At 36.4% G+C, this 15404-nt stretch overlaps 1 protein-coding gene across 3 annotated transcripts in view; it reads left to right on the top strand.

The window, feature by feature from the left end:
• Positions 1-15404, top strand: part of PPM1B (protein phosphatase, Mg2+/Mn2+ dependent 1B) — an 80568-nt gene that overhangs the window by 1108 nt on the left and 64056 nt on the right. The window lies entirely within an intron of this gene.

Raw genomic sequence — 15404 nt, 5'->3', positions numbered from 1 at the left:
CAGCTTTAAGTGGCAGATCAGTTTCTGATTTCACCGAGCCTAACATCCTTTTTAAAAAATTGTATTATTAAATGTAGAGTGTGGAAATAGCCCTGAAGTTATGTTTAAAATGAAGGGCTCAATGAGTGTTGGAAATAGTTATTTCATTTTTCAAGTTGCATGACCTCTAATGTCAGATTGAGCAGATCTAGAACATTTTTGCCCATCTTGTTTGGCAGAATGCTTCTTAAGCGTTTTGATAGCGGCTCACATTCATCACTATTCAAGTTGGCTTAAAAACAATTTGAAAACTTTAGAAAAAAGACATGAGAACAGCTAGGAAGCTGTTTTGATGAAGTCACTGTTAAATACCTTTTAAAATAGGCTCCACATGTTTAATGTATCAAAATAAAGTTGGTGGGAGTCTTGTAAAAAGGATTATTTAGGAATTTGAGTAGTCTTAAGAGTTATGTAGCTATTTTGAGAAAAACATTCTTTTTCTGTTAACAAACGTTTACAACTCCTGTGATGTGAGAATTACCGAGGTTTACTGTGGGATTAACACAGGAACTCATTTTATTTGAGCTACTGCATGGATGTGGAAGTGGTAAATTGTTCAGATTAGCGTAGATCAGTATGTTCTAGGAGATGCAGAAACATGTTATCAACACTGAATGTTAATAGACATTATTTCATTTACTTTCTCTGTTGTGCAATAGCAAAGTTCCTAATGTTGGCCTGCTTTTAAATAGAGCATTTCTAAATAAATGGTGAGGCAAGTTGTTCTAATTATTATAGTAGTCTTTTCCAAGTGTATAGCCTTTTAAAAAGATACAGTTGCAGTTTTACTATTAAAATGGTAATTTCTTTTTTTAAAAAATTTATTTATTTAATTTATTTATTTTTGGCTGCATTGGGTCTTTGTTGCTGCCCACGGGCTTTCTCTAGTTGTGGCGAGTGGGGGCTACTCTTCGTTGCGGTGCGGGACTTCTCGTTGCGAGCAGGGGCTCTAGGCATGTGGGCTTTAGTAGTTGTGGCTCATGGGCTCAGTAGTTGTGGCTCGCGGGCTCTAGAGCTCAGGCTCAGTAGTTGTGGCACATGGGCTTAGTTGCTCCGCGGCATGTGGGATCCTCCCAGACCAGGGCTCGAACCCATGTCCCCTGCATTGGCAGGTGGATTCTTAACCACTCTGCCACTAGGGAAGCCCTGAAATGGTAATTTCTTAAAGGAATAATATTGTAGGCTTCTTGAATGGACAAGGGGTTGTTTCAATAGAACTTTTATTTAGTATTTAGAACAGATTTTGTTAGTCAACAGATTTTCTTTCAGGGATAATCCTGATTTTTACTGTGCTTCTTACCTTCTCTCAGTGTCTTCTTTATCTTTTTTTTTTTAAATGGTTGTTTGTCTTTTTTCCTCTTCATTTATTTTTGCTCTCATAAAAAGTCTTACTACAGTTTCTGCAGTGTTTATGTTGCACTGTCAGCATGGAATAGTATTTTTATTTGATCTTTCATACCCGTTAGTTAAGATTTCCCCAGTTTCTTGGACATTACCCTTTGGATTTGTTCATGTTGTGATTATTCTCTGTGATGTGACCATCAGAGCTTTCAACACCTGTTTTCTTATACTGGGTGATTTCTATAAAGACTCCAGGAACAGGTGAAAGCCTTTTCAGTTTGTCTGATAGGTCAGTAAATATTAGCTTATGTTAGTAATTCACATGTAATTACCAAATCCCTTAAGATTACAGCATTTGAAGGAATAATATAGTGTCTAAAATATCTGTGCTTCTAAGAACGCCTCATTCACAAGTTGACGAGGTCAGAAAAAGTGGCTGTCGTTGAAAGTTTATTTTCTTATAACGTACATTTTTTTTATGGAGTTTTTTGAATTAAAATGTGACGCTGATACACTATCTCTTGGCATTCGTGGAAGAGTAGAATTTGCCATAGTATTGTTTAGCGATTGTGGAGTTTCATTGAAAACTGGCTGAGCCAGTAGTGGAAAGATTGCAAACATGTCCTTGTAGATGGATTGGTAAACATTTATTGCACGTGATACTGGGAGTGAATGTTCCCCCCCATACTCAGTGGTGGTAGTTACATGTATTATCTACATTATATGAATATTTGTATATTATACGTAATTATTTAAAAGTATTTTTGACATTATCTAGCATAGAAGGTAAATAAAATAGAACTCTACAGTAGTCCTTCATAAGATATTAATAAGGTGAATAAAATCCACTTATTAAAATATACATGGCATTTTACTTTTTTGTGAAATATGCCTTTCACAGTTCACTGATTTAAGGAAAAATTAGTAGGGAAACAACTGAAGTATCAGAGTTCTAAGAGTTAAAATTTTTTTAAGTTCCAAAATTCTAATAGGAAAATTTATTTAAGTAATACTTAGGTTAAAATTACAATGAGTGGTAAGAGAATTTTGGGGAATATGGATTTTTGATGATTTTTCACACTGTGTGGATTAGGAGGATTGAGTAATTGGGGATATGAATAAGATTCCTAGAAATTGAGAAAACTACAAAAGTGTAATCTGGATTACTACCCATCTCACTATCCTGTACTCAAACTGAACGGTGAAGGTAAAATAGTGTCGATTTGGGGAGTATTGATTTTTATAGTTTTTGCTTGACTGTCATAAAATTTATAAAGTAACAGAGCTTGTCATCAGCTTCTAGCAGCTGATCTAACAAGTACAGGTGAAGAAAAAGATACATGGGGACTTCCCTGGTTGCGCAGTCGTTGAGAGTCCGCCTGCCGATGCAGGGAACACAGGTTCGTGTCCCGGTCCGGGAAGATCCCACATGCCGTGGAGCGGCTGGGCCCGTGAGCCATGGCCGCTGAGCCTGCGCATCCGCAGCCTGTGCTCTGCAACGGGAGAGGCCACGGTAGTGGGAGGCCCGCGTACCGCAAAAAAAAAAAAAAAAAAGATACATGGGGTTCATAATCTGTTTTTTATTCTTGTCTTTGTTGGTGATACTTCTTTACATCAAAACATTGATTTAAAATAAAATAACTTTTGATCTTTCCAACTAATTTAAGTATGCTTATATCTCTGATTAGCCATTTTTGAATCTTTTTTTCAAATGAAACATTTCTAAGGTGATTTAACCTCCTTGTTTAGATTTGACTTGAGTTACACTTTTCAGCATTCTGTCTCTCTGGTTTGTCCCCAGACCAGACCACCACCATTTAGACTAGAGTGATTTGATTAGATAGTTGAATCAGTGTTATAAAAATAAGTCTTCACTGAATTCTTGATAAAGGTATAAAGCTTTCCACAAGTGTAGTCTATCTACTGTAGTTTCATTTCTCAGGTGTTATGAAGATTTTGAGATTTAGTTTTTAGTATCATCTAGCAACCTAGGAAACAAATACCATGTGGTAGCTCATACCTTTTTTTTTTAAGTTTTCAAGTGTTTTATTTCTCCTCTTAAGTTTAATGTTAATGACAGACATAAACATTTTGCTCTGAATTATGGTAAGCCATGACACAGAATTTCTCAAGTAAATTTTTTTTTCTTTTACTACAGCTAACTTCTGACCACATCTGCAATATCTTAACATGATACCCTTCGTAATAACTTACTGAAGAACCCAGTAGTTTAACAATCAATTGTAGTTTTAGCTTGTTCATATATTTAGACATTTAACATGATTTGTAACATTTAAAGCATAGTTTGCCAATTTCATGCTTTTATGACTTAATAAGTAGTTTAATAGTAACTTGCTAAAAATGGATTCATAGTTTTCTTTTGGAGTATGTTAAAATATCAAGATTATATTTATTGGCTTTAAATTGATTTATTTCTTGAAAATTAAAGATCTTAAAGTTAAGAAACATAATGCTAGTTGGAAAACTTGTTTTGCATCCTTTTGAATAAAAGAAGATCTACTAAAACATGGTCTGAAGTTTAGATGAGAGAGAAACATTGCAAGACTTGTATTTAATATTAAGGAACTTGTTTTACTTTTAGAGATGGGACCAATTACTGGTAGTGATATAGGGAGGGTAAGACCTGTGTCTGGTATTGCTGGTGCTTTTTGTCTATGTAGAATGATCTCCATTTCAAAATAGGCTGTGAATGAAAAGTGCATTTGTATGAAAGAAATATGAAAAACCTTTTCTTTCATGGAAAACTGTTGTCAAATGTGGTTATGTTATTAGGTATAATCAAGTTTGTTATATAAGAAAAAAGCCAAGTGTATAGAGTTTGTTTGATAGGTAGTACATACCTGAGAAGTAGGTTTGATAAATTTGTGAAGTTCTGAGGGATTTCAAAGAACTTTTAAAAGCTTGAGGGTAATGTCACTGATTCTTAAGTATAATTGCATTTTCTTGGTGTAGGTATGTATAAGTGCGCTCCTAACCTTGAAAAGGGATGGTTAATAGATGTTCTTATGAATAGGAGAATCTAGGAGTGTCCATATTACTCATGGGTGCTTAAGCTATTTTGGCAAAGAGTTTTTCTTTTTCCCTTTTCTGATTAAAGCAATCAACTCTGAGTTAAGGAACTGGTGCTATCTATTGAACACAGGTGGCCCTTCCTAGTCTCTTACAAAGAGCAAATAATTAAACTCAAAGCAACTCTAAATGATAGAATGTGTGGGAGATCAAGTTTAGATATGAGAGGCTTCTTGTTACTTTTACTTCTCTAGGCTACCAACCCATTGAGAAGTAAAAAAATTCAGTAGAGCTTAATAGTATTTAGTCTGTGGGCTACCCTCCTCTTACGCCCCAATTATTCTTGCATTCAGAGTGCCTTCTAATATGCAAGGTTCCATTCCAGGCAGGAGGCCCAACAAAATAGACACAATCCCTGCCCTCGGAGATCTTCTGTTCCGATAACAAACTCTTCCTTAATTTACATTACAACTCTGCTTCCTTTGTGGATGATTTAATTATGAGTGGGATTTGGCATGTATGGTGTTTTCTACACTTTGCTGAGAAGCTATGATTAGAGCTTTACTATTTTTGACAAGAGAGAGGGAAGAAGAGTTTTTCTGTAACTGGACAAAAACTGGAATATGAAAAGAGGAAGTAGGAAGGGGGAAATATTGTTGTACCTAAGATTAAAATGTGAGCCAAAGATAAAAAAAGAAATCCCTACATTAGGCATGAGGGAAGCTGGGGGAAACACCATGTACTGTCCAACTTTGGATAGAGGGGTTCTTGGACAGGAGAATGGGAGAAAAGATGGGAAAATGGGAGGAGGGCAAACAGGTCTTTTAACAAGTCTGGTTTAAATAACTTGGGATGTACCTATAAAATATATGTTATTATTTGTGTTTAGAAAAGACCCTGTTGTTTCTCTTCTTTTGCGAATATAGCTGAAAGATTAATGGTTGGCCAGTAGTGTCTGAAATACTGTCACTGATTTGTGACTGCTGTTCTGTCTCTAGTTATAAGACCGTTCTCTTGAAGATAGCTGATGGAGTCAATCTGTCTCTTAGGTTTATTGTGCTCATATTGATCTGTATATAGCCACTGCGTCCCTTAATTCCGTAGTTGTGGTATATTACTTGAAGTTGTGTCTTTGTCTTCCTGCATTGTAAGTTTCTGGATGAGGATGTCCTCTTGCACTTATGATGAAGTAGGTGCTTAGTTTTCTACTTCTGTTCTTTAACTTTACTAGTGATGATCCAATTTGGTAAAGATGGCTCTTCTTGAGTTTACGCAAACATTGCACACTTATAAGCATGAGAGATCTTTGATGTTTGTTTTTGTTTTAATGCATAATGGTCTTTTGCTTTCATTAGTGAGTCATTGAGTTAGAGTTTCATGTGATCTTGCTTGCTGCAGTGAATTGAGATCGATTTTTTTATTTTAAAGCAAATCAACTTGTGTTTATTTCAGTGCCCCAATGTAAAAATGAACACTAGTTCCATTCATGACCTAAGATACCTCCTTTATAGCACTCAAATAAGCCTTCAAATTTCTAGTTTCACTTTTAATGTGTTTATCACTTTTATCAAAATTGATGTGCAAAAGAACTTGTACTTTTGAATATATTAAATTTAGTACTGTAATTCAGACCAGGTTCATGAAGCTGTTCAACATTTGGACATCTTTGAGTGCCTGTATTTTAGATGGAAAAACAAGACAAAAACAACCTTACTTGATTTCTTAAATTATCTCTTATAATTGGGTTTGTTTATATGATTCAGAATTTAATTAAAGCTTTGGTGGTTCTAGGTCCTAAATGTAAGGAAACTGAGTTTAACTTCTTTATGTTCAGCTCTTCTGGAGTGTTTTGAATCAAAATGTGAAAGTGAAATGGTAACTTTTAGCTCAGTACATAATAGAGTTAAGTTATACTTTCATTTTGTTTTTGTTTTATAAAATCTAACTCTAGTTCATAAGGGAAGTAGAGGCTTATAAGGATTAAGTGATGATTTAGAATGTTATTGCTCTTATCTTACATCTTGAGTCTTTTTCTCAGAGATAGGTTTGTATTTTAGTTCTGGTTATTTGCTGTTGTACTTTTGATTTGTGTTGCTTTTTCTGCCTCTGTCTTTGCTTACTTGATTTTTATTTAAGTACAGGGTGGCTACCAGGTCTGGAAACACAGATGCATACACAATAAATGGTTTATTGATGTTATAGAATATGTTAAAATAATATTTATGTTTTCAGACTTTATGACCATCCTACAAAGTAGAATTCATGTAGGTGGGTCTTTTGTTTTGGTTCGGATATATATTACATGGCCAAGTTACGGAGTCAGGTATAAGGTATATTTTGAATATAAAGGAGTAGAAATGCATAGTTAATTATAGAGAGCTGTCTGGAATAACACTGACCCTGGGTTTTAAGAGGACTGAAAACGATCTAACAAGGTAAAAATAAGTGTGATGGTTAACTGGTTGTGTGATATTTTGTCTAACAAAGTTTGGGAGATGCTAGATAGCAGTAGCTTCAGGATTATACTTGAACGATGGTCAGAGGTGCTGGCCAAACAGTGATGACATTAAAAGAGTATGTTTTTAGGCCTTAAATCTGTTATCTTCTTAGTCATCTAAGAATGAAAACTGGTCTACATCCACAGACCTAGGTGAGAATTAACTGTTTCACAAATGCGCATGAGGCGTCTTTTCCAAAGATTTAGATACATATTTCTGAATCTTTGCTACTCTATGCTTTTAGGTAATGCTGTAGGATGCTTGGCACTGTTTTGTTGCATATGTTTGTATGTGTATATTAAGTGTAAGAAAGCTTTGTACTAGGAGTGGGCTATGTTTTTGGAAAAAGTTCCAAAAGGAGGAAGGTGATTGGAAGCATAGACTCTAAAGTCAGACCACCTGGATTTGAATCCCTCTTCCACCACTCTGTAGATGGGTAATTTAAAGCAAGTTACTTAATGTTTCTAAGCCTCAGTGTTCTTGTTTGTTAAGTGAGAATATTTCATAAAATTGTTGGGTTGGGGTATTCCAGGTAGTCATTACCATAGAGCCTTGGAACATTTGAGTGCTTTCTCTTATTGCTATACTAAATGATATATGGTAAACCAGGAGGCAGAAGACCCTGTTTGAGGTTCCCACTGAACCTTTTAATGATCCTGTGACTTTGTGAGTTACTTATTCTTTCTCCAATTTAGTGGCTTTAATCTGTAATGTAATATTTTTGCATTAAGGCAGAGGGTTGGACCATCTGATGTCTTGAGGTTCTTTTGACTCTTAAATTAAGAGTTCTGGGCTTCCCTGGTGGCGCAGTGGTTGAGAGTCCGCCTGCCGATGCAGGGGACACGGGTTCGTGCCCCGGTCCGGGAAGATCCCACATGCCTCGGAGTGGTTGGGCCCGTGAGCCATGGCCGCTGAGCCTGCGCGTCCGGAGCCTGTGCTCCGCAGCGGGAGAGACCACACAGTGGGTACCGCGAAAAAAAAAAAAAAAGAGTTCTGTTTTAAGATTGTCATTTTCTACCAAAGTGTAAGCAACACAGGGACAACAACTGTGTTAGTTTTGTGTGCAGATTTATCCATGTATCTATATTATATTCTATAAATAGTTGCTGAATAGATTTTCCCATAAAAACAGTATCTTTCAGGGGGAGGAGAATAGAGAGTAAGAAGAGGGGAGGGAGGTTTGCATTCCTTCTCAAAGATTTGATGCTTAACGTGTTAAAGGTATGAACACAAATTTCCTGCTATTCAATTTTTATTTAGTAAGTAAATATTGTCTGCTAGTGTTAGATACTTTGGGGGACGAAGATTATCTGAGTCTGCCATGTGTGGTATGAGGAAAGGAGTAAACGTGTATATGAATTATTATACAAAGTGAAAAGTAAAAATGCTATAAAGGAATTATCAGTATGTTTTATATATTAAGAATCTTTATAAAATGTATAAAAGTCAAATGGCAGTATAATTAGATTGTCTTACCTTGTAATTGCCTTGTTCTCACTTTTAGAAATCAGATGCTTAAAAGGAAAAACATCAGGGTTGTGAACTTTAGGAAAGTTTAGGACCTTGAGAGCTTTTAGGGAAACTTAAGACTAATATTTGTGGAGGAGATTGATGAAAAAAATTTAATAAGTATATAATCTCATTGCATTCTGGTGTTTTTATTATGAAAATTTTTAATCCTATGGAATATTGTAACAGTACATTGAGTTCATATATGCCACCACCTAAATTCGATGGTATTTTATATTTTTGCCCTATTTGCTTCATCCATAATCTTGCCGAACCATTTAAAAATAAACTATAGACATCATGTACTTCACCCCTAAATACTTAAGTATGAATCTCCAAAAAATGACATTTTCCTCAATACTTAAAATATTTTTATCGTACGTAACACAATTATCTAATCCCCAGAAGTCATGTAATCCCCAATCCAGATGTATATAGTTTTTTCCCCTCCATACCAAGGTCCAGTGAGGATCTTGTATTACATTGCATTTGCTGTTGTGTCTCAATTCACTTTTAAATTTAAACACCAGTTTTAAAAAATGACTTTCTCAAGAGACCAATTATTTTGTAAAATGTCCTGTATTCAGAATTTGTCTGTTTTTTTTAAACTTGTTTAAAACTTAACTAAAGACTGCGTTGAATTCAGGTTAAACATTTGGCCGGGATACTTCATAGGTGATGCTGCTTCGTATTACATCACATCAGGAGGTACAAAATGATTGCGTCGCACTATTTGTGGTACTAAGTTTGATTGCTGGGTTAAGGTGGTGATTGCTAGATGTCTCCATGGACAAGAAACATTTTCTCTTTTATGATTACCGGGTAATTCATGGCATACTTTGTTACTATAGAAATCCATTTCTCCTTCAGACTTTGACTTAATGGATTTATTGATTTTTTAAAAAAATTATATTTATTTTATTTTATTTTTATTTTATTTTTTGGCTGTGTTGGGTCTTCTTGCTGCGTGTGGGCTTTCTCTAGTTGTGGCGAGTGGGGGCTACTCTTCATTGCGGTGGCTTCTCTTGTTGTGGAGCACAGGCTCCAGGCACGCAGGCTCAGTAGTTGTGGTGCACAGGCTTAGTTGCTCTGCGGCATGTGGGATTTTCCCGGACCAGGGCTTGAACCTGTGTCCCCTGCATTGGCAGGCGGATCCTTAACCACTGCGCCACCAGGGAAGCCCTTGATTTCTTTTTTAAAGATGGATCTTGACAGGGGTTATCAAACCGTAGCTCACTGGCCAAATTTGGTATGCTGCCTGTTTTTGTAAATAAAGTTTTATTGGAACACAGCCATGCTCATTTGTTTGCATACTGTCTGGCTGCTTTCCCACTACTATGGCAGGGTTGAGTAGCTGTGACAGAAACCATATGGCTCTGCAAAGCCCCGAATATTTACTATTTGGTTCTTTAAAGAATAAGTTTGCTGACCCCTGATTTGTATTCTTCTGTTTTTCTCATTATGTTGCTAGTAGTGGTATAAAATTGGTGTTTTATATAATTGGTGTTTAAGTGTTGCCTCTCCTGCATCCTGATGTTATTCAAGGTATAAAGGTTGTAAAATTGTGAAGTTTTTGCTTATGTCCCCCAAACCATAAAGTATACCCAGTTATAGTGCTATACATGGTATACAAAATCATATATTAAAACAAATATTTCAGGCATAAAAAGAATAAAGAACATAAAGTACCCACTACCCAGCTTATTTTAGGGTATGGAACACTATCGGTATAGTTGAAGCCCTTCTGTAATCTTCCTGGATACCATCGTTTCTTTCCCACTGTCTTGAATTTTGTGCCTGCCCTCACATATACAATCTCCATGTGTATCTATGTGAAAATAGCGTATAAGACTGTTTTAAGATAGTTTATAGTTGCTGAGCATGATTGTATATGGAATTTTTTAAATAAAATTAGCTTTTTTTACTTAACATTTCTGCAAAGTTTTTCCTTGTTGATCTATTCCTCTTTTTAAATAGTATTGCATAGTATCCCATTGTGTGATCATAACACATTTTGTCTAGAGTTTCTGGATGAACATTTGGATTATTTTTGTATTTATATACAATTGTGCTGAAACATAAATTACATCTTTTTGTATATATGTGTGAGAGTTTCTCTAGAGCACAAAGTTAGGAGTATAACTGCTGAACTTAGGTTATTCTTATCCTACAACCCACCTAAATATTTTGAAATTCTCTCCAAAGTGGCTGTACCAGTTTATACTCTGACCAGTGGTATATAAAAGTGCCTGTTGCTCTATGTCAATATCAGTGCTGTCCTATATAAATATAATGTTGGTCATACATGTAACTTAAAATTTTCTTGTAGTTACATCATGTATTTTATGTTTAACAGCAAGTCTCAATTTGCATTAGCCACATTTCAGATTCTTACTAGTCACAAGTGGCTAGTAGCTACTGTATCAGACAGCACAGCTCTATATCCTTGTCTCCATTTGGTACTGAGAATCTTTCTCCCCCTCAATGTAATGAGAGAGAAATTATGTTTCATTGTGACCTTAATTTTGCATTTTCCTATTACTGTGAGGATGAACATTCTCATATGTTTATTGGCCATTTAAATTTCCCCTTTTGTGTATTTGCTATTATCATTTCCCCTATTTTCTATTTTCTTGTTTTTTTCTTTTTTTAAAATTTTATTTGTTTATTTTTGGCTGTGTCAGGGCACTCGGGTTCTTCTTCGTTGAAGCAGGCGGGATTGTTTGTTGCCGTTGCCGGCGGGTTTTCTCTTCTCTAGTGGTGGTGCGCAGCCTCCAGGGCGTGTGGGCTGTGGAGTTGAGGCACCGCGTGGGCTTAGTTGCCCCGCGGCATGTGGGATCTTAGTTTGCTGACCAGCGATAGAACCGGTGTCCCCTGCATTGTAAGGCGGATTCTTTACCACTGGACCACCAGGGAAGTCCCTGTTTTTTTCTTAATGACAAAATCTTACAGGCATAGATATGGATTTACTTTGCCATTAGAATGCTGGTGTTTTTGTTAATCGTGTTTAAGAGTTTTTACGGATTAATTAGACAGTATCTCTATAAAATGACACATTAAACATTTTAACCTAAAGCCAGTTTTAAAACGACTCGAAAAGTATTTGGATTGAAGTGAATCCTTGGAAGAATAATGCTTGAATGGTTATATGAGGGAGAGAAGGGGGACACAGTGATTGCTTTATACTTAACAATCCTTTGTGTATATTTGTTTTCCTTCCCTTTGCTCGGGGCTTAGTCTTGCTGCTTCTTTCCTTGACTCTAATCTCAAGGACCCGTAGGAAGAGGTAGGCGGAGTGGATTCTGGCCTAGAGCCAAAGATGCTTTCAAAAAGGGCTGTAGGGCTCCACTGAGGTAGGGAGTTGGGGATGCTTTATGCTGCATCTGGAAACAAACCAGGTGACAAATTCATTAGTGTGTCCTATGTCTGCAGTTAAGTGGATGTAGTTGTCTGGGTGCTTTAAATGTGAAACGCAAAAAGTAAAATTCCTGGAAATCCAGAACTGCCTGTACTTAATAAATGTTACAGTGGATGATAGGGGTTAATCAGTCTTCCAATATAATATTTTTGTGAATGTTGGAATGGCTGACAGGATATCTTTTCTTGAAGAAGTATTTTTTACCTTACTGTGTATTTTACTCAATACTTGCTAGGTGCCAAGGTCACAGATTAGGATGTGAGGGGATAAGGAAGGTGAAAATGTTAAAAGGAATATGAATGATTGTATAGGAATGGTGAGAGGGTGGGGTGAAAGGTTGAAGAAGGCATCAAGGAGGAGATGTTATTTCATGGGCGTGTTGAATGATTTGGTTAGCTTAAAGAGATAGGGCAAATTGTGAGGTGGGAATAAGCATGATGTACGTGGCCTGTGTAAGTCCTTGGCTGGGCAGGTTAGAGAAGGTTCCAGACTGGATATTTTGTACTCAATTTTAGTTGGGGAGTGGGAAGCAACTTTATCTTTTGGGAACAGGTAAGGTATGTTTTAGGGAAATCAAGTTGGTGGTAATCTGTAAGGTGGATTGAAGGAAGGGGAGATTGAAGTCAGGGAGACCAATTAGGAGGCTGTTAGATAATCCAGAGAATAGGTCATAAGGCTCAAGATTATGATGGAGGACAAGTGAGATACTTAAATGGAAGATGTGTTGGGACATGGTGTGTAGTGACTGGATTTATATAAAAGATTTATGGTTTCTAGCCCAAGTTAATAAAAGAGAGATTACGAATAGGTAGATTAACAGGTAGTTAATACAAATAGTAGTTAGATTGGGATATGAAGGTGGTTTGGGGGCAGAGATGAAGATTTTGGTTATGTTACGTTTAAAGAGCTGTGTACAGCAACCAAGCTTAATCATTAAAATCCAGACTAAAATTCATCTGAGAAGTCAATCTAGAAGTGATGGTTGAAGCAATGAGATTGGATCAGAGGGCAGATACTATGTTTTGGGTTGAAGGCTAATTACTGTTTTGGGGGGCCCACTTCCCTCTTGAATTTAGGAGGCTGAAGGAAAAAGTATGAACATGAATGATTGTGTTTTGAATTCGAGTGTTTTGAAAGTCAGCAGAAGTGTCAAGAGTTTCAGGAAGGGAGGAATTATCAGTAGTGTGAAGTGCCACAAAGTACCTTGTCTTGAGAAGCCTCCTTTTTAGGACCAGACTGATATATGAGCTAATTTTTTTGAGCAGGAGCCTATTCTACCAAGCAAAGCATCAGTGTTTGAGTTGTTTTGCCAGGAATATTGGGGACTTTTGTACTGATATGGTTATATATCGTATCTTTTTCTTATAAATTTATTTACTTTATTATTTTTGTCTGCGTTGGGTCTTTGTTGCTGCGTGTGGACTTTCTCTAGTTGCGGTGAGCGGAGGCTACTGTTTGTTGCAGTGGCTTCTCTTGTTGCGGAGCATGGGCTCTAAGGCACGCGGGCTCAGTAGTTGTGGCATGTGGGCTTTAGAGCTCAGGCTCAGTAGCTGTGGCACGTGGGCTTAGTTGGTCTGCGGCATGTGGGATCTTCCTGGACCAGAGCTCGAACCCGTGTCCCCTGCATTGGCAGGAGGATTCTTAACCACTGCGTCACCAGGGAAGCCCTGATAATGGTTATATATCTTGAGAAAATATTCTCTGTATGAAACATTCTAGATAAGTTGTTCATACTATGACCATGTTCCTGGGTAAAGTAAATTCACTTTGGTGAATATTAGGATTATGATTGTACTTTAGAGTCATGTTCTGTTCTACTTCACTAATTTCTTATAAACATAGCACTAAAATGATTAGATAATCAAACCTGCAAATAAAATTTTCTCCAAAAGCTTCATGAAACCTTTGCTCTCTGATTTTTATTTATTTATTTATTTTTACTTTTTGTAATCTGGAGTCATTTATTTAGGATGGAGAAGAGGACAAAGAACAACCAGAAGTAAAATCATGTAGCCCTGAACTTATTTTTTGTCATTGCTAATTGAAAAACTATTGGGATTAGGAAGAGCAGTTATTTTATTCGTGAGCTGCTTTGCTGAAGTTAAGAAAGGTCATTTCTGTCAATATGTATGAAGTCAGTCTTGTAGTAAAATGAACAAGCATAAAATCATGACAAAGTCCAAGCTACCTTTAGCCCTTGTTTCATCATCCAGGTAGTCACATACAGGTAGGACATGAACTCCCTCTGATTTCAGCAGCTTGAGCTGAAAAAGACAGTGTTAGGGTCAAGGGGGAAAATGCTTTAACCTTATAATATCAAGCTTTTAATGGACACATGCAGGTAGCTGGTGATGCGTTCTTTATACCAGCCTAAACTACTTTCTTTGGGCTTTCCTCAGCCTTCTTCCAAATCTGAGGGCCCAAAATTTTCAAGAGCCATGGAAGCAACAAAAAGGAACAAGCTAATGATAAACACAACATGGATGGATCTCTGAAACATTATGCTAAGTGAAAAAAGCCAGACACAAAGGAGTACATACTGTATGATTCTGTGTACATGAAATTTTAGAAAAGGCAAAACTACTCTGACGGCAGATGAGTGTTTGCCTAAGTCTAGAGGTGATGGGGAGATTATCCTCAAAGGGGCACAGAGGAACTTTTTGGAGTGATAGAAATGTTCTGTATATTGTGGTGGTGGTGGTTACACAAGTGTATATGTTTGTCATAGCTCGTCAAATTGTATATGTAAAATGGGTACGTTTTATCATACGTAAAACAACAGCAGCCGGGGTCTTCAGCAACAAGGACAAGTTGGGCAGCAGAATGGAACTTTATGGATTGGACTCTAATCCGAGGTTTTCGTAGTGAAGTGACCTGTTTTTTGACAGTAAAGCTATCTAACACTGGTGTTACCTCTTCATGTGTCCTAATAGGGAGTTATACATATGAGAAGGTAATTCAGACAAATGCAGTGGTTTTACTATATTGGGAATATAAGTAAACATGTATATATATAAAATCAACTAAAATGGTCTGATAATATCTAGTTTATTTAAAACTTTTTTTTGGTTTGCTGGTTTCAGAAGTCATTGAAAGGATTTCAGAAATGAAAAAAGCTTTTAAAGAATATTTAAATAGTATAGTTTTGCCTAGTTGGAAAAACTTCAGAGTTCAATACATTATCCATAGGACAGTCATTCTCTTAAACATCAGATATTTTCTAATGTCAGTTTATATATGAATAGTTGATCTGGGACATAAAGTGTACTTTTTTTTGCTATTTGAACATATCTGATTTTTATGTATTATGTTGCTTATGATAGACTAAGGTATGATTTGTGGATTATAATGATAATAATAGGTAATACTTGTAAAGCACTTTATGCTGGACACTGACCTATGCAGTTAGCCTGCACTGTCTTTTTCAGTTACTACAACTGCTCTGTGATATAGATGCTTTTATTACTCCTGTCTCTTAGATGAATACATCATGGCTTTGAGGAAATTAAATAATTAGGTCAGGGTGACACAGTAAGTGGTTGAGCTGGCATTTGAATTCAAGTTTACTT

The sequence above is a fragment of the Globicephala melas genome, chromosome 12 (genome assembly GCF_963455315.2).
Source record: "Globicephala melas chromosome 12, mGloMel1.2, whole genome shotgun sequence".
Taxonomy (NCBI): domain Eukaryota; kingdom Metazoa; phylum Chordata; class Mammalia; order Artiodactyla; family Delphinidae; genus Globicephala; species Globicephala melas.
The sequence above is the reverse complement of the archived record's forward strand: the minus strand, read 5'-3'. Positions and strand labels throughout refer to the sequence as shown.